Raw genomic sequence first — 22,271 nt, 5'->3', positions numbered from 1 at the left:
CGCACTTTTATAATGCTGCCCCTAATATGTTAACAAGCTTGGGGTAACCTGATGAAGGAGGAGAGATCATGTGGGGCACAGTCAACCAAAATAGCCAAGTCCAGTGTCCAGAGATGTGAAAGATTCCAATCAAGAAGGCCTGAATGCCAGCCCTTGGCCAACCCATCAGTTGACCATAAACGCATAATCAAGCACAGATGAGAACAGTTGAGCCCAACCTGGAATAAAAAATAATGGTTCAGATAACCTAAAGACTAGTAAGCTAATAAATGTTTATTGTTTAATTGTTTGTTACATAGCATTATTATTGCAATAGATAACTGGCACAATAGTAAGATAGCACTGAAAATTTAGTTGCCTTAAGTGTTCTAGCTCTGTTATCAACAAATATGGTGAATATAAATGAATAACACAGCTTCTGTTTCTCTCTTTTCAAAACTGCAAAATAAAAGAACAAGTTTTTAAGATAATTTCTAAATTTTTCTTTTTTTCATAGTCTAAGTTTCTAGGAAATTTGAGGAAGTAGAATTAAAAAACACAATCCATGAAATTAACTTTGTAGATATAAATATACCATGTCTCTTAAAATATTGATTAGAAACACCATTTGTTTCATTTATAATGTATCATTTACAGTGATTACAAATAAAAGCAATAAAAAATAAAACCCTCGTAACTGGAAGATATTTGCCAAGAACAACAACAACAAAAAAGCAAATGAGCCATTTGCTCAGCCACTGGAAGAACAAAATCAAACTAAAACATTGGAAGTACATTAAAGTGCTTATGCATGAAAAAGTTTGGTACCCAGGCAAAGGATATCAAAGCCTCACAAGATTCTAGAAATATATATGTCTCTCCGAGACAGTAAACAAATATATTCAATTTCAGAAAAACAAATTACCAGACTTCTAAAAGAATGGCGAAGATTCTTACGTTGTTGGTAGTTACGACATTAACTAACGTCTTTCTGGCTTTTTAATCGAAGGAATCCGTGTCTCTTAAAGGAAGCGAATAATAATGCATATTTATCCAAGTCACTTATATTTTTAGTTCTAAATTCACAACAGCCTCTAAGCCTTCATACTTAGTAGAAGAGATAGACTCAGAAATATTATAACATAGATAATGTTGATTTCCTCTGTGGGCTTTCACTTAAGCTAAGTGGCTGACTAGCTGATTTTATCGATAAAATGATTTAAGGATAAGGATTGCCGAGCAATAGATCTATTCCTTTATGATAAGATTTTAACATTTTAACAAGGTGTCCCAGGATCTGAACCCAAAGGAATGAAAGTTGTGGGATAAATCAGTGAGAATGACATTCCACAGTGACACTGTTGCCTGCTCATTTTATACCATAATGCGTCTCACTGTATAGAAATGTTTATGTGGGGAAAATAACACAAATAGAAACAAAAGAAATTGTTTTTTACATTATCATGTTTATTGATTACATGACTTGGGAACTTTTTCCCCAGGAGGAATATATGCACACACACATGCATACATTTTTAAGAAGCAATAGGGGGAAGAAACCATCAAATGATCTTAATCTGTAAACCTATATAATTTGAAGTTCAGAGGTACATCAGATTTCAATCTTTCGATTTGTCAGTGCTTCCGCAATGTCATGGTCTTAACTTTTTATCCTTGGGGTCATTAATTCCCCAAACTGGGTCTCTTGTTGTTCAAAACTTACTGCATTGGCAAGTGAGACTTGATGCTTTCTTACTTGCCTCTGATTGGACATAGGTCAGGTGTTCACCCACAAATCAATAATTTTGGCCAGGTGAATGACAAATGCTAACTGACTTAAGCGTAGATTTCTGAATCTATTATTGTCAAAGTGATTGGAATTACTATGATTAGTTTGGTCATGACAAATCTCAGAACCTTAGGGTGGTATCTTTTCTTGATAAGCATCAAACCTGAAAAAATAAAAGTAAGTAATTGAACAAAATGTAAGTTCTATCATGAAGCAGAAAGGTAAAGATGGATGATGGACAGACAAAAAACCATGACCTCTAAAGATATTTACTTTAGGCTGGGCATGGTGGTTCATTCGTATAATCTCAGCACTTTGGGAGGCCAAGACGGGCAGATCACTTGAGGTCAGGTGTTCAAGACCAAGCTGGCCAATATGGTGAAACCCCATCTCTACTAAAAATACACAAAAAAGTAGCCAGGCATAGTGTCATGCACCTGTAGTCCCAGCTATTCTGGAGGCCGAGGCAGGAGAATCACCTGAACACAGGAGGCACAGGTTGCTGTGAGCTGAGATCTGACCACTGCGCTCCAGCATGGGCTACAGAGCAAGACTCTAAATAAATAAATAAATAAATAAATAAGATATTTATTTTATAGTGTCTGAGAAAAGACAGTATAAGTGTTTTCAAATATTAATGGGCTACAAACTGAAAATGGATTGAGCTGTTACAGCTGTTAGGACAGAACTAAGAGCAGTGTGAGGAAGACATGAGAGGTGAGCTTTAGCTTACAATGACATCTTTCAACAAGGAAATCTGAAACATTGTGACTAGAGGGAATATTTTTAACTGGAAGAGTTCAGGTAGAGATTGGAGGAGTCCAATTGGTGACACAGTTAATTTCTGCAGGGAGTCCAGAGGCATCCTACATGCTGATTCTGACTGCAATATGAGTTATGTTTTATACACTTTCTAATTGAAACTATAGTTCTCATAATTATTTTGGTATCTTTTAATAAACAATTGCCATTTATTTCAATGTGATTTCAGTTTGTTGATTACTTAGTCTTCAGGCGAATGATTTGTAAGACATGACCAATTACTTTTAGGTGACATAAATGTTCTTATTTTTTCTAGCAAGAGATATATGTGTGTGTGTGTGTGTGTGTCTTTCTCTGTGTGTGTGCGTGTTTTTAGAGTACACAGTTGGTTTTCTTTAATATGAAGGATCTTTACTTTTTCATACTTAATGTTGTAAAAGTTGAAATATGAAGATAAAAATGATTCAAGGAACAACACTGCAGTGTCAGTACTTTTGTTTTTATTTGCTTTGTCATATATTTTTAGCCTCCAAATGAGTAGTGAAACACATTGACAGAAACAAGATAAACCATAGAATTTACTTCACCATTGAAAGGAGGACGGGATTCTTTAATTATGCCATATGAAAGTATATTAGAAATATGATATCGTTGGAATTAGCGTCTCCTTAGATGCATTTGGTACATATGCTATCAGATGAGATGCAAAATGCTTGCATTTCCTCATTATAAAAGATTTCACTAATAGTTGCTTACTGTATTCAAATGCAGTTATAATCAATCAAATCAATATTTTAAAAAGCATTTTGTGGAAGTCTGATTACCCATGAATATCTTACTGTTCATTTCTTCCCTTATGTACATAAGGTGTAAACCTGGCCTTGTACAATGTGTACTGCCTTTTTCTGGAGCTCATATTCTTAAAAAATAGATGGAAATTCCCTTTCCTGAATATCATAATTAGACATGTAAGTCCAAAACAATGTAAAGAAAATGTATGAAAGAGGAAATAACATTTTTAAATCAAAGAAAAAACTTTTTAAATAATTATTATTTCTGTGTGAGATAAATATTTGTCCTAAGAATGAAGAGAAGGGAACCAGAGTACCTATGTTATTACTAATGCTTAAACACGCTGGGTATTCATATAAGCATATGCCTATAATTAAGCAGGTCTCTTATTAATTAATTAAAATTTCAATTATAAATAATTTTGTCGGCTGGGCGCGGTGGCTCAAGCCTGTAATCCCAGCACTTTGGGAGGCCGAGACGGGCGGATCACGAGGTCAGGAGATCGAGAGCATCCTGGCTAACACGGTGAAACCCCGTCTCTACTAAAAAATACAAAAAACTAGCCGGGCGAGGTGGCGGGCGCCTGTAGTCCCAGCTACTCGGGAGGCTAAGGCAGGAGAATGGCGTGAACCCGGGAGGCGGAGCTTGCAGTGAGCCGAGATCCGGCCACTGCACTCCAGCCTGGGCGACAGAGCGAGACTCCGTCTCCAAAAAAAAAAAAAAAAAAAAAAAAATTAATAATTTTGTCATATAAATACACAGTTGTAAAATGCATATAATGACTTGTTTTAAATTGTATTTTAAATAGGAGCTGCGTCTAAGTGCTGTCTTACTGGCTATGTGAATAAGGGCAAACCTTATATCCATGTGGTCCACAGATCTTCAGTATGTAAGGAGATTATTCAAATTATCTCTGTGGTCTCTTCTAGGTTTTTAATCAGAAACATTTATAATTAACCTTAATAAAAATATTATGATTCAAAACAATAGGGTATAGCTATGACACTGCTTAATTGGCTACCAATGCAAGTTGGTGCATTCCAGTGCTCCAAGGAATGCTCTGGTTAGTGGTCAGATATAGTTTAATTTATCTTTTAAATTTTCACATTAGGTGTCTTTTTAAAGAAAGAAGTTTGGAATATCTTTGATATTTTAAAAAATTGTGTTACTAGTGGTAAAAATAATTACAATAATAAGAGCAAGCATAAAGATCTACAAATAGTTTCAAAACTAATGATGTGTTAAATATCCAACTACTACAGATGTTAGAGAAATATTTCTAGCATTTTTACAATTAGACACACCATTTGCTGTAAATTTTAAAATATTAATTCTAAATGGGTCAGAAAGCACCCAGTTCATGATAGACAGTTCAGGTTGCATGGTGTCTTGATCACCCATAGGAAAACATTCACTTTTTACCAAAGTCCAGTAACAGACCAAGAGCAGTCTCTTAAAAGAAGAGTAGTTATCTGCAGAAGATGGCAGAACCTTGCTCCAAAATCCTAGAGGCCTCCACTGTGATTCACCTATAGGGGCCTACCAAAGGCTCCAAACAGCATCCTTATCTGCCACTGACACCTCAGGCACAATTGGATCTGCTAGGTCATATGGCCCAATTGGCAAAGCAGCTTCCACAGCAGCCTGGACCTTTGGCAGAGCCTTCTCTTGTTCTGGACCCCACTCAAAACTGACAGCCTTTTGAGTCACTTGATAAATGGGCTAGAGTAACATACCCAAATGAGGAATGTGTTGCCTCAAAAATCCAAATAGGTCCACTAGGCATTGTGCCTCTTTCTTGGTTGTAGAGGTTGCCAAATGCAGCAACTTATCCTTCACCTTAGAAGGAATATCTTGGCAGGCCACACACCACTGGACCCCTGGAAGTTTTACTGAGGTAGAAGTTCCCTAAATTTTAGTTTATTTTATTTCCCATCTTCTGGCATGCAAATGTCTCACCAATAAGTTCAGGGTGTTTACTATTTCTTGCTCACTGGATCCAATCAGCATAATGGCATCAGTATAATGGACCAGTGTGATATCTTGTGGAAGCAAAAAGTGATCAGGACCTCTCTGAATAAGATTATGACACAAAGTCAGAGAGTTGATATACCCCTGAGGTAGGACTGTAAACGTATAGTGCTGGTCTTGCCAGCTGAAGGCAAATTGCTTCTGGTGGGCCTTATGGACAAGAATGGAAAAAAAGCATTTGCCAAGTCACTGGCTGCACACCAGGTATGAAGAGATGTGTTAATTTGCTTAAGCAATGAAACCATATCTGGTACAGCAGCTGCAATTGGAGTCAACATTGGTTAAGCCTACAGTAATCCACTATCATTCTCCAAGATCCATCTGTCTTCTGCACAGGCCAAATGGGAGAGTTAAATGGGGATGTGGTGGGAATCACACCCCAATGTCTTTCAAGTCCTTGATGGTGGCATTAATCTCCACAATTCCTCCAGGGATGCAATATTGTTTTTGATTTACTATTTTTCTAGCTAGAGGAGGCTCTAATAGTTGCCATTGGTCTTTCCCACCACAATAACTTTCACCCTATCGGGCAGGGAGCCAATGTGGGAGTTCTGCCAGCTGCTATGTATGTTTGTGCCAGTTATGCATTCTGGCACTGCAGAAATGACCTCAGGATGAGTCTGGGGACACACTGGACGCACTGAAAGTCAGACCTGACCTAAAACACCATTAATTACCTGACCTTCATAAGCTCCTACTTCAACTGGAGGACCATAATGATGTTTTGGGTCCCTTGGAATCAACATCAGCTTAGAGTCAGGGTTCAGTAGTCCCTAAAATCTCTGACCATTTCCCTTTCCCCAATGCACAGTTACCCTGGTAAAAGGCCAGAGGTCTCCTTGGGGAAGGATGGGAGAAAGATTCACTGAATACATTGTTGGTAATGTAGTGTGGTCCTTCCTTAAGGGAACCCAGTCTCCCCTTTATTCAAGGAATTCTGGGTCTGTAAACTGGTTGAAGTCTGGAAATTGATAGAGGAATCGTGATTCTCTATTTTTGTAACTCAAATTAGCCTTTTATCCATTTGACCTAAAAGTTTTCTTCTCAGATAAATTAAGCAGGAATGCAATAGGCTTCCTATAAATTTCACTTCTAGCAACACCATTATTATTAGCCAAAGCCAGAGCTCTACATGATTCAGATTATTCTGATTGCTGCTTTGTCTCTGCTGTCCATTTTGGTAGCTGTGCCCACCTTGCCTTTGACGATTGGGAGCCGCCACTTGGCACCTGCCATCTTGGGATCCCCCACTGTATTTACATTTTGTAGTTGAGTGACTGTGATTCCCACTGTTAGATCTGACATACAGAGACGAACAACAGGACTCTTCAAAGATGAAGACATACAGGGCTCTCCAAAGATGCAGGTGCTGCCCTCACAAATCTATTTCACAAGGCATTGGTCAAGAGTGTATATTCTGGATCCTCCCAACTGGCATGAGTAGGTCTAAAGTGACGAACTCACTCCACCATCCCAATGTCCCTAAGCCTTTGGATCCCTTCCTTTATATTAGACCAAGGGAGATGAGGGATGTCCAGCTCACTTACAGTGGGCCATCTTCTAATCCATATTTCAGCTAACCAAGCAAATAATCTATTAGAAACTTTCTTAATTCCCTGAGCTGCATTAAAAGCAGAGTCACTACTTAGTGGGTCTGAATCAATAAATCCAGCTTGATCCAACTCTATGTTACTTCCAGCATTATTTCATATCCTTAATATCCATCCCCTTGCCTGTTATCCAGATTTCTGTTTATATAAATTAGAAAACTCAAGCAGTTCTTTTTGAGTGTAGTGCATCTCCTCATGGGTGATACTCTCAACCTCACCTCTAGGGCCCCACCAGGGCTTTAGTCTAGTTATAGGTTTAGAAGCAAACAGATGTCTTGGAGGTGGCTCCTGAGGAAAATCAACATTATTTTGCCTGCCAACTGCCTCAGGGCAGGCCATCACTGTTGCCTCAAGCAGCACAGGTTTATTTATCACCTCAGACAAAGGTGGAAAGGCTGATGGCAGCATGGATCAGGGAGGGGATATTGCCACTACTGGGGATAGGGAGGCTGTTCCTTCTAACAAAGAATTTCATCAGAGTTTACAAACTCTGTGTCCCCAGCTTCATAAGAGTTCTCTCACGCATCCCCATTCCAAGTTGCAGGGTCTCACTCTTTTCCAATCAATGCCCTCAATTTAACAGTAGACACCTGGTGAGGCTGTGCGTGCACCTTTTGTTGCAGGTCAGTCACTCACATGATAAGAGCTTGTGTCTGTTTTTCCACAATTTCAGCTCTTTCTCTTCAGGAGATAAGAATCACTCAGGGCAATCTTGGCAGATTTGAGGCTCACTATCTTCTGCTGATGCTGCGAGACAGAATCCTTGAGTTCATCATTTTCTTTCATCACTTTGTCCACTGAACTTAGGAGCAACCAACCAGCTTCAATATGTTCCTTGGTTCTTCACATATGGTCAAGTATATTATGTATAGAGTTACTAACCTCCTTGCCTCTGATAAGTGATGAATCAGGAGTGTCAAATCATTTATTTTGCATAACTTTCTAAACAGTTCATGCCAAGGACTATCAGTGTTTTCCATACTATTAGAAGTAGAATCCTTAGCATTTTTTAGTCTAATCATATTAAACAGCCAACTTCAGAAACACCAAAACCAATGAGAAAACTCCATACTTAATACTGTGTTCCTCTAGAACCACTCCTGGTACTAAACTCTGTATTAGTCAGGGTTCTCTAGAGGGAGAGAACTAATAGGATAGATACATAAAGGAGTTGATTATGTATTAACTTACGTGATCACAAGATCCCACAATAGGCTGTCTGCAAGCTTGAGAAGCAAGGAGAGCCAGTCTGAGTCTCAAAACTGAAGAACTTGGAGTCTGATGTTTGAGGGCAGGAAGCATCCAGCACTGGAGAAAGATGTAGGCTGGGAGGCTCAGCTAGTCTCGCCTTTTCATGTTTTTCTGCTGCTTTATATTCTCAGGGAGCTCACTCAATTGTGCCCACCAGATGAAGGGCGGGTTTGGCATTCCCAGCCTACTGACTCAAATGTTAATCTCCTTTGGCAACACCCTCACAGAGACACCCAGGATCAATATCCATCCTTCAATCCAATCAACTTGAAACTCGGTATTAACCATCACACCCCAACATGACAGTGCTATCCAAAGTTCTGAGGCTGTCTAATACTCCAATATAATTATATGTATTTGTGTGATTCCTGTAATCATACCAGTATATGTGTATGAGTTTAGTAGAAACTTTAGCTATAGATAAATCAAAAGAAGACATACAAAAAATTAAAATTATATTAGAAATATGTGTCAACCTTTATCATGACAAGCTTAAATATTTGACTATTGAGTTAGGTGCAGTAGAGTGACTTTAGAACTTAGAATTTCCTTGATTTCTAAGAAAAGAGAATTTTGCATGTAAGATCTGAGATATGGATGATTTCTGTAGTTGAAGAAAGGACAAAGCTATCATCACATCAAACAAGATGATGAGAAAAGAGTGAATTGTGTCAGTTTTCAGGCAAATTAAGCATTTTAGATTATCATGGTATCACTTCATAAGTGAATAAACACAGATTCATGGCCCATTTTCCATAGTAAATAAAGAAGAAAAGTAAGTCATTACCTAGTCTGAACACTTGCCTAAAACATCTTAGTAGTTTTAAATATTTTTAAGTGAGTTTAATTTCTATTTTTTTAAAAAGTTGATTATACATTATTCAATCCATTTCAATATGACTATGAAAATATTTATTAATAAGCAAAATTAACTAATGGACATATTTTTAAAATCTAGTTATTAGAAATCTTCATGTGGAAGATCAGAACACTTTTAAATCTTTCTGTTATCCATTCAAACATAGTTTATAATGAGCAGATGTTGACTTTTTTAGAAGGAGAAGTTTCTATGCACACAGATCCCATGTTTCTGACATGACATCTGTATTCTCTTAGCAATTATTGTGAGAGCTATGCAGCTGCCTTATCCTTCAAACCTGGGATTCAAACCTTATCCCAGATTTGGGATTACATCAGTGTACACAGCTAAAGGATGTTCCAAAATGTGTAAGTAGAGGAAAATATGAACTTTTCCCCAATTTTGAAATACGTAACACTTTTTTGTAGAGGTTTATACCAAATTCTTAAAGTGATAGAGTAAAAGAAAAGAAAAGGATTAACAGTGTTGTAACATTCCCAGCCAAAATAAAGAAATACAAATGTATAATGTGATATGGAGAAGAAGCATCCTCGCAGAGGCTTGTAACTATACCCTCAAAGCTTAAAAAGTGAAAAATGTCTAGGCACAAACAACAATAGGTAAGAGACAAGAGGTATATTAAGCACACTGAATTATAGTTGTGGTATATATAATATTCCATTTTATTTTTGGAAGAAGTTTGAACTTAGAAATTAAATCTGAATTTTGAGAGTTTACATTGTATTTATTCTGGCAAAATATGATGTGTTATTGAATTTAAAATATTACTAAAATATGTCATAAAGATTCCTTCAGGGTGTTAAATATCTACCAAAAAAGGAACTTTGGCAACCAAATATAAACATCCAAGAGAAAAAAATGGTATTTAAGAAGATATTACATATTTCTCAAGCCAGGTAGCTGACTAGAAGTATTGGACACTTGCTGTCTCCAGAGGGGGAAAAAAAAGCCAAAATTGCAAATAGATAATCACATCTGGCATAGAGCATCTGAGGCAGAACAATGAAATTCAACAGAGAAGTCATGAAAAACAATTGAAGCATGGCAGGAAAGGGAACTGTGACACCCAGCTCTTCTGGGATTGGCTGGGAGCTGGGAGAGAGGCTCAATATTGTGGAGAAGGGCTAAGTGAAACCCTCAGTGGTCCACGTTTTCACCGCAGACTACTGTGATCCTAGCCATGGGAGAGTTCCTGTACACACACAAGCCCTGGGCTGTCATGGGGGGCAGCCTGGGGACCCCATGTGGACATTGCTCTATAGAGGGAGTCTGCACTGGGTCATATATTCCCACCCTCAAGACATAAGCAGCAGCATCACACTGTAATTTTGACAACTCAGCCTCTACCAGACAGGATTCTTCTTTGGGACTCAATAGTCCCTGCACCTCTCCATCCCCAAAACCCCCGGTGACATCCTGAGCATCCACCTGGAGAGCTGCACTGGCACATAGCTGGCACAGTGCTGAGGTCCTCAGCACTCTAGACCAAATAGAGTCCTGCTCCCCAGAGAAGGGGCAATGCAACACACTGACAAGGCTGCCCAGGACAAACGGCACCAAAACATGTACTATCCAGAACGTGAGAGGTGCCTGCCTTAGTCTATGGGCGGAGTAGTCTCATCTCCCTCTTTTGCCCTCACTAGTAGCAGAGCTCCGAGCTTTACCTCCTGGACAGGGACCAGATCCCGTTCCTGATCACGCACTGCTACAACTGCCGCTGACACCAGAAAACGAAGCAAGTATTACCTAAAGTCTAAGAGTTGCCTGTCTGGGGCTGTGGACTGCAACCTGGCTTACACCAGAAGCACAACTTCTGGGCTTGTGCTAACATCCAGATGCCAGGATCCCTCCCCATGTCACACACCAATGCAGTTGCTACTGCTACCAGCAACCAAAATGAGCAGTACCCTGAGTTTAAAAGCTGCCTCTCTGGGGTTGTGAACAGCAACCCTCTCTCCACCATCAAAATGACCTCTGAGCTCTAGCATGTGCCCTGAGATCAGGCTCTCCACAGCCACCATTGCAGATCATCTGGCCCTACCTACTACAGCCTGTGACTCCGGACACCACTCAGGGCCTCAAGTCCAGCCCGCCTGGCCTGGAACTACCTCTTACAATGTGCAAGCATACTGCCTATGGACATGGAAATTACCCTGACCATTCCTCCACCTCAGGCATATATGTATGAACTCCCCCTAGAAACCTGAAGACATGTCCACCTAGCCTGCCACAAACACCACTGACACCCACCAACACATGCCAGCTGAGTGCCTGGGGACTGGTCTGCCCAGCTCATTATGACCACTACTAAAAATACTGAGTGCCAGCTGTGAGCTGAAGGGTTGTCCTACTATGACTACTACCATCACTCATGCCGCACACCATGTCCAGGGACCTGAGGACCCACTTGTCCATCTGGCCCACTGCTGCCACTGCCAACACCTGAGCAAACTGCCTGGAAGTCCAAAAATTGGACCACCTGCACCTGCTAAATCTAATGTCTACACATGCTGCCCAGGCATGAAATGACAGGCATGCTCGGGCCACTACTGTAATCACCAAGGCTTGAGCACTGCCCACCTGACATTCTCTCCTCAGCAAAGCCTCACCATGGCCTGTACTAAAAACTGCAGCCAAGCCACCGAGGAAATTACAGACATCTCTGATGCAGTACACAGTCAGTGAAATCATATGAAGACTACTGTACTGCAAGAATCCAGAATCAAAGCTGAGGTACACTTCCCAACCATCGACATAGGCACATCTTGAGAAAAAAATGTCTTCCTCTACAGAGGTTAATTCAAATATTAGAAAATGCTTTGTGCTTTTTGCTCAGAATTGCTTTGCAAATTCAGGCTCTTTTTTTTTTTTTATTTCACACAAATTCTACAACAGTTGTTTTTCTAATTCTCTGATTTTGGGAGTTTGTTAGGAATAGCACTGAATCTGTGATTGCTTTGGGCAGTACTGCTATTTTAATTATGTTGCTTCTCCCAATCCGTGAGCATGGACTATATTTCCATTGGTTTGTGTTGGCTCTGATTTCTTTCTGCAGTGTTCTGCAGTTCTCCTTGTAGAGATCTTTCACTTCCTGGGTTAGCTGTATTTCTAGGTTTTCATTTTCTTTGTTGCTCTTGTAAATGGAATTGCCTTCTTGATTTGACTCTCAGCCTAGACATTATTGGTGTATAGAAATGTTACCAATGTTTGGATAATCAATTTTGTATCCTGAAACCTTACCCAAATAATTTCAGTTCTAGTAGCCTTTTGGTGGAGTATAATGTTTTCTAAGTATTAAATCATATTGTCAGTACAGAGAGATAATTTGACTTCTTCTTTTCCTATTTGGATGCTTTTTATCTCTTTCTTTTGATCTGTCCAGGACTTCTAGTCCTATGTTGAATAAAAGATGATGGTAATCAAAACAGCATGTTACTGGTACAAAAACAGACACATACACTAATGGAACAAAATAGAAAATTCAGAAATAAAGCGACACACCTACAATGATCTGATCCTTGACAAGGCCAGCAAAAAGAAGTAATGGGAAAAGAAAACCCTATTGATAAATTGTACTGGAATAATTGATGAGCCATATGCAGAAAACTGAAGTTGGACCTGTACCTCTCACCATGTACATAAATTACCTCAATATAGATTAAAGATTTAAGACTTAAAATTTTAAATGTAAGACCTCAAACTATCCGAATTCTAAAAGAAAACGTAGGAAAATACTCTTCTTGTCATTGACTTTGGCAAAGTATTTTGGAATAAGTGCCAAAATTAATTGCAACAAAACCAAAAATTAATAAGTGAGATTTAACTAAACTAAAATGCTCCTTCACAGAAAAAAAAAAAAAGCTATCAATAGAGTAAACAGACAAACTACCAAATGGGGGAAAAATAATAGCCCTTCTGACTGAAGTGAGAAACACAAAAGTATGAGACTCACTGTTAAAGCAAACAAATGGATAGGAAAGAGAAAGGTCTCAAATGGTCCCACTACAAAAAATTACCAAATTACAATGACAAATAATAAGAGAAAAAGGAATAATGTATATACAAAACAGTGATAGAACAATTAACAGTATGACAGGAATAAAACTTCATATATCATTGATAACCTTGAATATAAATTGATTAAATTTTCCAATTAAATGATACACAGGCTGGCCACATAAATTTAAAAAAAGTGATGCAGCTATATGCTGCCTACAAGAAACATACTTTACCCAAAAAACAGCAGAAGTAGCTGTACTTAAGATAAAATAGACACTAAGGCAAAAACAGTAAAAAAAAAGAATGTTATCATAAAATGATAAAGGGATCAATCTAACAAGAGGATACTCTAATTCTAAATATATGTGCACCCAACACTTGAGCTCCCAAATAAATAAGCAAATATAATTAGACCTAAAGATAGAGTTTAAGTCCAATACAGTAATAGTTGGGGACTTTCATACTCCACTCTCAGCATTAGATGAGTTATCTAGACATAAAATTAACAACAACAAAAAAATCACATTGTATTTGAATTGGAATTTAGACCAAATGAACCTAACAGATATTGACAGAATATTTCATCCAATGGTTGCAGAATACACATTCTTGTCCTTGTCACATGGGTCATACTCTATAACAGACTATGTTAGGTCACAAAATAAGTCCCAACAAACTTAAAATAATTGAAATCATATCAAGCCTTTTATCAGAACTGGATGGAATAAAGCCAGAAATTAATATCATGAGGAACTTTGGAACTGTACAAATTAAACAACAAACTGAAAATTAAACAACATTATATTGAACAGTGATTGGATCAATGAAGAAATTCAGAGGAAAATACAAACAGTTCTTGAAACAAATCAAAATAACACAATATACAAAAACCATTGGGATAGAGCAAAAGCAGTCCTAATATGGAAGTTTATAGCAATAAACACCTACATCAAAAAGCAGAAAGTTTTCAGATAAATAATCTAATGATATATCTCAGTTAACTAGGAAAGCAAGAACAAATCAAACCCAAAATTAGTAGAATGAAAGAAATAATAATGATCATAAAAGAAATACATGAAATAGATACATAAAATAGTAGAACATCATGACAAAATCAAAAGTTGGTTTTTTGAGAAAAAAAAATCAATAGACTGCTAGGTATAGTAAACAAAAAAGAAAAAGAGAAGAGCCAAATAAAATAAAAAATGGAAAACGTAACATGATAATTAATAGTACAGAAATAAACAGAACACCAAAGACTATTATGAACACTTACATGATAACAAACTGGAAAACTTAGAGGAAATGGATAAATTTCTGGAAACATGCAACCTACCAAGACTAAATTAGGAAGAATAGAAAGTCTGAACAGACCAATAACAAAAAGTGAGATTTACTCAGTAACAAAAACTCCTCCAACAAGGAAAACCCAGGACTAAATGGATTCACTACCAAATTCTATCAAATATGAGAAGAGCTAACACCGATCCTTCTCAAACTATTCCAGAAAATTGAAGAGCATGAAATTAGGAAATTCAACCTAAGTCCTTTTACCAGACTAGCATAACACTGATATCAAAACTGGACAAGGACGAACTACAGCCTACCATTCCTGATTAACTTAGGCAGAAAACTTCTCAACAGAATACTAGCAAACCAAATCAAACAGCACTATCAAAAAGATAGTATACCATGATCAAGTGGGATTTGTACTAGCAATGCAAGGATGGTTCACCATATACAAATCAATATACATGATACATCACATCAAGAGAATGATCATGTCAATAAATACAGGAAAGGCATTTGATAAAATTCAGGATCTCTTCATGATAAAAACTATCAACAAACTAAGCACAGAAGAAACATACACTAAAATATAATAAAGGTCATATATGATTATATCATCTGACTGTGTCTCCACCCAAATCTTATCTTGAGTTGTAGTATCCATAATCCCCACGTGTCATGAGAGGGGCCTGGTGGGAGGTAGTTGAATCTTAGGAGCAGTTACCCCATTCTGTTCTTGTGGTAGTGAGTGAGTTCTCACGATATCTGATGGTTTTATGAGGGGCTTTTCCCGCTTTGGTCAGCACTTCTCTTTCTTACCACCTTGTGAAGAAAGATGTGTTTGCTTCCCCTTCCATCAGGATTGTAAATTTCCTGAGACCTCCCCGGTCCAGCAGAATTGTAAGTCAATTAAACCTCTTTCCTGTATAAATTACCTAGTCTCAACCAGTTCTTAATAGCAGGATCAGAACAGACTACTACATATGACAAACCTGGAGCCAACATGAAAGTCTTTTCTCTAATAACTGGAATAAGGCAAGGAGGCCCACTTTCACCACTCCTATTCAACATAGTACTGGAAATCTCAGCCAGAGAAATCAGGCAAGAGAAATAAATGAAAGGCGGCCAAATTGTAAAAGAGGAAGTCAAATTGCTTCTGTTTGCAAACAATATGAACTTATATTTAGAATAAAACATAGACTGCACCAAACAATGCTTAGAACAGATACACAAATTCAGTAAAATTGCAGGATGCAAAATAAACACAAAAATTAGTAGTGTTTCTACACAAAAATTATGAAATAGCTGAAAATAAAATCAAGAAGGCAATCTCATTTACAATAGCTATGCACAGAAAAATAAAATACCCAGGAAGAAATGTAACCAAGGAGGTGATTGACCTGTACAAGGAAAACTATAAAACACCGATGAAAGATATCCAAGAGGACAGAAACAAACAATTAGACATTCTATAATCAAGAGTGGAAAAACTAATATTGTTAAAATGACCATACTACCCAACGCAATCTAAAGTTACAATGCAATCTCCATCAAAATCCACATGTCCTTTCTCAGAGAAATATTTTTAAAAATTATAAAATTGTTATGGAACTGAAAAAGAGTCCAAATAGCCTAAGCAATACTGGACAAAAACAACAACAACAACAACAAAAAGCCTTCAAAATATATTACAAAGCTATTGATATAGCTTGAATATTTGTTTCCATACAAATTTCATATTGACTTGTAATCCTTAATATTGGAGGTGGGGCCTAGTGGGAGATGTTTGAATTATGGGAGTGCATCACTCACGGCTTGATGCTGTCTTCGTGATAGGGAGTGAGTTCTCATGAGATTTGGTAATTTAAAAGCGTGTGGCACCTTCCTCTCCACTCTCTCTCATTCTCTCCTGCTTCTGCTTTTGTTATGTGATGTGCTTGATACTCATTTGTGTTCCAACATGGTTGGAAGCTTCCCGAGGACTCCCCAGAAGCAGATGCCGCTGTGCTTCCCGTACAGCCTGCAGAGCCATGAGCCAATTAAATACATTTTCTTTATAAATTACCCAGTATCAAGTGTTTATCACCAAAAAGAAATAAGTATGTGAGGTCATGAATATGATAATTGTCATGTTAATTATCACATGTTAATATGTTAATTATCATATCCATTACCTCACATATTTATCATTTTCTTTTGGTGACAAACACCTGATTTGATCTTTCCACAATGCATGCATGTAGTAAAACACATTGTACCCCATAAATATTTATAATTATTATTTGTAAGAAAAAATAAAATACAACTTTTAAAAAGATATAAACTTATAAACACTTACATGATAAAGCTTGTCCTATGATAAAGTAGGGTAAATAAATTTATATATGTGTGTGTATGTATGTGTTTTTATATACATTTCTATTCCAGTGTACTTGTACCCCACCTCCCAAAACAGCAAGAAAAGTAAAATTTTATCGGTCTTAGTAGAAAGGTTTTGAGGATATGTAATTTGTTATAGTAATTTCTTTAGCCATGGTTCTACAGAGAAATGGAAATAATAGAATATGTATGTATATATAGAAATGAGTTGTTCTGAGGAATTGACTCACATGATATGGACATTAGCAAGCTCAAAACTTACAGGGTAGGCCAGCCATCAGGTTAGAGACCAAGGAAAGCTGATGTTGTAGCTTAAGTCTGAATGCCATCTGCTATAGAACCTGGGAAAGTCAGTGAAGTCCAAAGGCAATGTGCTAGATAATTTCTGTCTTGCTTGGGGGAGGACTTTCTTTTTGTACTATTCAGGCCTTCAACTGACTTCAACTATATTACTGATGGCAATCTTTTTTTTTCAAAGTCCAATAATGTAAATATTAAACTTATTGAAAACATGGTCACAGAAATGCCCAGAATAATGTTGGATCAGATATCTGGGTGCTCTATGACCTAACCAAGTTAATATATAAAATTCACCTTCACAGTAATTATTTAAATGATCAGCATGAATTGTCAGTTGATGTGAGTCCCAATAATTAATATTTACTGGCTCTACTCAACTATAAGTCAATAAGATAACATATACATATATATGACTCATTTACCTAGTCTTTAAAATGAGGATGAAAATACAAATACCTCAGAGATTTATGGTGATGATAAAGAGTGTTATTTATTTTATTTATTTATTTATTATTTTTTGTTTTCTGAAACAGAGTCTCACTCTGTCACCCAGGCTGGAGTGCAATGGCACAATCTTGGGTCACCTCCACCTCTGCCTCATGGGATCAAGCAATTCTCATGCCTCAGACTCCTAAGTAGCTGAGATTACAGGTATATGCCAGCATGCCCAGCTAATTTTTGTGTTTTTAGTAGAGACAGGGTTTCACCATGTTGGTCAGGCTGATCATGAACTCCTGGCCTCAAGAGATCCACCCACCTCAGCCTCCCAAATTGCTAGGATTACAGGTGTGAGCCACTGCGCCCGGCCAAGACTCTTATTTATTATATTTGTAAAATTACTTGGAAACATATTCGGCACATATTAAATAATATAAGGGAATTAGCAAGGAAGACAGAGTATTCTATTAACACCTCACTGTCTGAATATCCCAATGGAATTGTTGAAAAAATGAATGTCAAAAAAGCCAAATCATGATCCCTTTATTTCCAAAATATGAAACCATTGACTATTTAATTTTTTTAAAAAATATATGAATGAATGAATGAATGAATGAATAGAAAAATTAGTTTCTATTTAGAAATCAGTCCATTTATAGAACAAACAGTTTTTCTGAAAATTGACAGCTGAAGTCCACCCAGGTGGGATTAAAATATATTTTAAGAATATATAATTTATAAATAAACATCATTAAGTAGACATTATCTTTAAAAATTAAACAATTAGATGTTAAAAAATTAAATTATTTATGTTTGAACTTACTATTTTCAATTTTTAAAAAGTTATTTTCTTAAAGCCATGGAAGAAATTTTTCTTTTACCTCAAAAAATTTCTGCAGCTGACTTCTGGACAATCTAGTCAGTTTACAAATTAACTAGTTTCTAAATGTGGTGTTTAAGATCACAAGATACTGGCAAGGAACAGAGAGAATAATATAAACACACGACTGATGATCGTTTCTGTTTGTCATATTGATGATTAATTACTATACAATTGAGTGTATCCATTAGGCTGGAAGTCCAATTGGCAGCTAAGCCATCGATAAAAGCAGTATTCTATTTTTAGATTTTTGTACCAGAAATATTTGGAGTAAGTCACTGAAATGCCTATCATTCAGCTCTTCTGAGGCTCGTTTTCTTCAACTATTCCATTGGGATGTTCAGACGGAGGTGTTAATACAACACTCTGTGTTCCTTGCTAATGACTGTACATTGTTTACTATGTGCTGAACATATTGGGTTTTTTTTTCAATATAATACTCTTAACTCTAACATATGATAACATATAATATATGTTATTGTATCAGTTTTAAAGTCTAGGTAAATGAGGCACAGATAGGTTAACTACTTTCCCAAGTTCATTGAGATAGAAAGAGTGGCAGACATACTTCATATCCAAGTAGTCTGACTGCAGACTCTGTGGTCTTCAACACCGCTTTGCTACTTTTACATTACAAGATAGCCATGCAGTTTTGTTGTTGACTGATCATACAACCGCTTAAGAGATTGTTTTTTATGGCATACATAGGACATAAAGATACAAAGATATAGATACCTATATGTCTAAAAAGGTAAAGTTTTGTGCATAGATAACAGGGAAATACAAAATAGAGCCCCAGAGAGACACTATGTCATACCTACCACAATTGGTAAAATTAAATGTGTAGTAACATCAAATGATAGGAACAATGTGGTAAAATCTGAAAATTTATTTGCTGTTGACAGAGATTCAAAATAGTGCAAGCTTTATAATGAACAGTATGGAATTTTTATTAAAATTGAATTTGGTAAACCCTCTGTGTATGCCTCTGACTTTTGGTACAGCAATCCCACTCCTGGTTATACAAACTAGAGAAGGCAATTGTTGAAAGTATTATACAATTTTCTTCATCAAATTTGCAGTCTGGTAAAATTTAGTAGGACTTATTTTTGTCTTTTGGGAGACTTTCAGGAATATTCCTCTTCAAAGTTTCCAGGTGGTATTTTCTGGAAGACAGATTGTGATTTGCGTCCCTAGCATGTACAAGAAAACTGCTAACAGCTTTGTTATTTCCTGATGTTATGTTTGGACGTTTGACTTATTCTGTACCAAAGAAGCTTCTGGATCCTGATATCAGGAGATTTTCTCTAACATTGGCATTCTATTTCACACTGACAAAAATGCTGGCTTTCTAAATTCTGCTCGTGTTCTTTTAAAAATGTCTTCTTTTAACTTTACATGTAAGACGGCCTGCCCACAGTATTCAAAAAAAAAACAGCTTGTCGTGTGAGTAAAGGGTGATTTTTAAAAATGCTCAGCAGAAATATCTGATAATTCCAAGCAACATGCTCATTAATGAAGCTACTTTACAGAATACTTAAAAAGAAACCCTTATGTGAGAAATGTCAAGCACTTCTCAGTAAGCCCTATGGACCTGTATAGTAGTAGTATGAACTAGGTGGCAAAATTAAGATGAAGAGCAAAAGCAATGGAGTTTTACACATAACAAAGTAGAAAATCATCAGCATACTTGCTAAATTTTATTTCCAGTTTACTTCAGAAAAATTGTGCAGAGAGTGCAGTACAGCAGTCTCTCCTTATCCATGAGGAATACTTTCCAAGACATTCAGCGGATGCCTGAAACCTCAAATAGTTCCAAACTCTGTATATAATACGCACAAATTACTTTTTCATTCTTCACAATTTCATGGACAGAAGATATCTTCTTTCCATAGTACATTTTGATAACATCAGCATATTATTTTTTCTTTATTTCCTGACGTTGAGAACTTTCACCTCTTCACTTTTAAAAGAAGCATGTTATGGCTTCTCTTTGGTATATCCAAATTGCTGGCATCACTACTCTTGTACTTGGGGGCATTCTTAAGTAATGTAAAGGTGACTGAACACAAGCACTGCAATACCATGACAGTTGATCTGATAACTGAGAGGGCTACTAAGTGACTAATGGGCAGGTCGACAGCATGGAGATGGTGAACAGAGCAATGATGGATGTTCAGCAGCTGGGGGGCAAAGAGAGGGCATGAGATCTCATCATGCTACTCGAAACAGCACACAACTTAAAACTTATAAGTTGCTTACTTCTGAAATTTTCCATTTAATATTTTCAGAAACCATAAAAAGCAAAATCATGGGTAAGGGAAAACTGCTGTACAACAAAAGAGTGCAAAATTTGGAACCAGAAGAAGGACTTTTCTTCAGTTTGCGTTTTTATAGCTTGGATATTACTGATCTGAAGCCATACTAACATGTAGGAAAGAAAGCAATTATATAAGTTGATTCAGAGATTGAGATAGTACATATAAGACAAAAATATTTAAATATTAGAAGTGTTATAAAGCCATATAAAAATTATTGTTCAAATGAGAACATGATTTCTACTTCAAAGGGGCATTTGTTAAAACATTTTAACTCGTTTTTTATCCCCCGGGTATAGAGCAGCAGTAGGTCAGTGCACGAATACATGTAGTATTCAATAATTCATAAAAGTTGAAAGTCTGAATAAGTGAGCATAGCATGGAATTTACTTAATTATGGCATGTGGTTTACATAATTCAGAAGTCAGTTTTGCATTACTTACTTTAAAATATGAAAATATACGATGGAATGAATGGTAGAGGAAAGAATACATGTGTAATACATATGTTAACATCTGGGTAGTAAGCATGTGGGGAATCATTGTAAAATTATTTATGCTTTTCTATGTTTGACATTTGTCATAATAAAATGTCAAGGGAAAAGGAATAGTAGCACATGTAAGGGTTTAAATTGCTTTTGTTCTGACTGAGATCCTGAAAGATGACTTGCCAGGAGAGAATGGCTGAGAGAACAGGCTGCTTGACAGGGGGTGACCTTCCCGGAAGGGAGTAGGAAAAAAATAATAAAAATGAATGTATGTCCCTTATATTTTGGATTGCCTGGAAAAGATCACAGACATTCCAAGTCCTCTGTAGGTGTGTTGTGTGTTACAGAAATTATGAACCATTTAAGTTTATGAGTGGGTGTGTGAAGGAATTCTTCAACATAGAATTTTTGACTCAATTCAAGGCTTTGCGGCCATCAATTAATCCATATTCCATCTATTTTAAAGATTCTTTGCCCATTTAAAAGATGCACACACATTTGATTTTGTCATTTATTGCCCTCTAAATCATTCTTGCATATCACAACTGGGCTTTTTGCCAATGACATATAATTATACTAGAAGGCTTAACTTACATTGTTTCTATAATCATAAATACAGTTACATCTTGAAAGCACACACACACATACACAAATCTAAATATACAGAGGAATGACATGAAAAAGGAAGGAGGAAAAAATAAATATTAGCTTCTACTTAGAATGTATCTAAGCAGCAAATGTCAGTTATGTTTAAATGGGTGAACTATTTAATAATTTCATGTATTATTCAATTTTAAATTTAAACTCTGTATTGAGGTTTGTTATTCTTTCTTACCATTTTTTCCCTTACTTTTCCCTTCAAACTATGTTTAAGTTAAATTTTGGTTATGAGGCAAACTCGCCATGGTGGTTTAAGGACCCCGGCTCCTGGACAGCGATTATTCCTCATCTCAGACTGTTTTTGAGTTTTGACACATGCCACTATATTTCTTCCCGTAAACATCTGCCCTGGCTGCTGAGGTATTCACTACCGTTGTAACTAATCTCCTGGTATGCCAAAGATTTGGTTCTTTGCCCCACCCTTCC

At 36.8% G+C, this 22,271-nt stretch overlaps 1 pseudogene; it reads right to left on the bottom strand.

The window, feature by feature from the left end:
• The window catches only part of LOC100428144 (afadin- and alpha-actinin-binding protein-like), a 54,434-nt pseudogene extending 43,319 nt beyond the window's left edge, over positions 1-11,115 (bottom strand).
• Positions 11,116-22,271: the final 11,156 nt, after the last annotated feature.

Source organism: Macaca mulatta, chromosome 2, assembly GCF_049350105.2.
Source record: "Macaca mulatta isolate MMU2019108-1 chromosome 2, T2T-MMU8v2.0, whole genome shotgun sequence".
NCBI lineage: Eukaryota > Metazoa > Chordata > Mammalia > Primates > Cercopithecidae > Macaca > Macaca mulatta.
This window is presented reverse-complemented; position numbering and strand designations above follow the sequence as displayed.